General features: G+C 36.6%; 1 pseudogene; it reads right to left on the bottom strand.

The window, feature by feature from the left end:
- Positions 1 to 192: 192 nt before the first annotated feature.
- Positions 193 to 772, bottom strand: LOC110112908 (annotated as a pseudogene).
- Between the last annotated feature and the right edge of the window lie 145 nt (positions 773 to 917).

Here is a 917-nt window from a genome sequence, read left to right as displayed (position 1 = left end):
GAGAAATAAGTCGAAAAAGATTATTAGACTTTGCTTTATACCAGAACTCCATGTCTTTTTAAAGGTTTGTCAAAGGATGGGGAAAATATCAAAAATATCTTTCGCATAATCTAGACTATTAGAAACTACCAGTTCTCAAAATATTATTTTTCCATGTTTTAGAATATCATCTCACAAGTACCGTGTTAATGCTTAGCTTCGCTTCTTTCTTTTCTTGGGGAGAGAGTCAGATAATTCATCTATAGCTGCTACTGTAGGTGGTTCTTTTTCTCCAGGGCCCTAAGCATCTGAGCCAGACGTTCCCCATTTCTAAAATTCTTATTCTCCCTGCTCACCTTGCTCTTGGCCCTCTTGGCTTCAAATTGGTCAAAAAATATCTTTTCTCTTGCCTTTTCTCCCGTAGACTTGTTGATACTCTCCCTCAAAGCTCTCTTATTCTTGAAAACATTACCTTTCACCTTTATATTCATATCATGGCACATGTGCTTATCAATTTTCTTAGCTTCTCAATATTTCCTAAGTAAACACCTCAAAACTCTCATCCTCCGCGTCCATAGAACCTTCATCGGCAACCTAGCCTCCCAAGTACCCATGTGCTTACCATATCCAGAGTGGCGTCCCATCCTCTTTTCTTTTGCCTTGCATCTAGCATGTGATCTTGATTTAATCTTCATAGGTTTCTTAATAATAAAACCGTCATTTACCAACTTCCGAATGTTTTGTGGAGAGTTTGTAATGGATATATTTCTTACCTCATTAGGGTCGAACCAAACTATCCCCAATTTTTTTAAAAGAAAGTGCTCATATCAAAGTTTAAGAATCCACAGTGTTCATAACTTTCACCAAACTACATTTGTTGTATTAGTAAAATAATGGAAATTCAAGAACATGACAACAAGCACTATCCGAAAACAAAC

This window comes from Dendrobium catenatum, unplaced genomic scaffold, assembly GCF_001605985.2.
Source record: "Dendrobium catenatum unplaced genomic scaffold, ASM160598v2 original_scaffold_232778, whole genome shotgun sequence".
NCBI classification, from domain to species: Eukaryota; Viridiplantae; Streptophyta; class Magnoliopsida; order Asparagales; family Orchidaceae; genus Dendrobium; species Dendrobium catenatum.
This window is presented reverse-complemented; position numbering and strand designations above follow the sequence as displayed.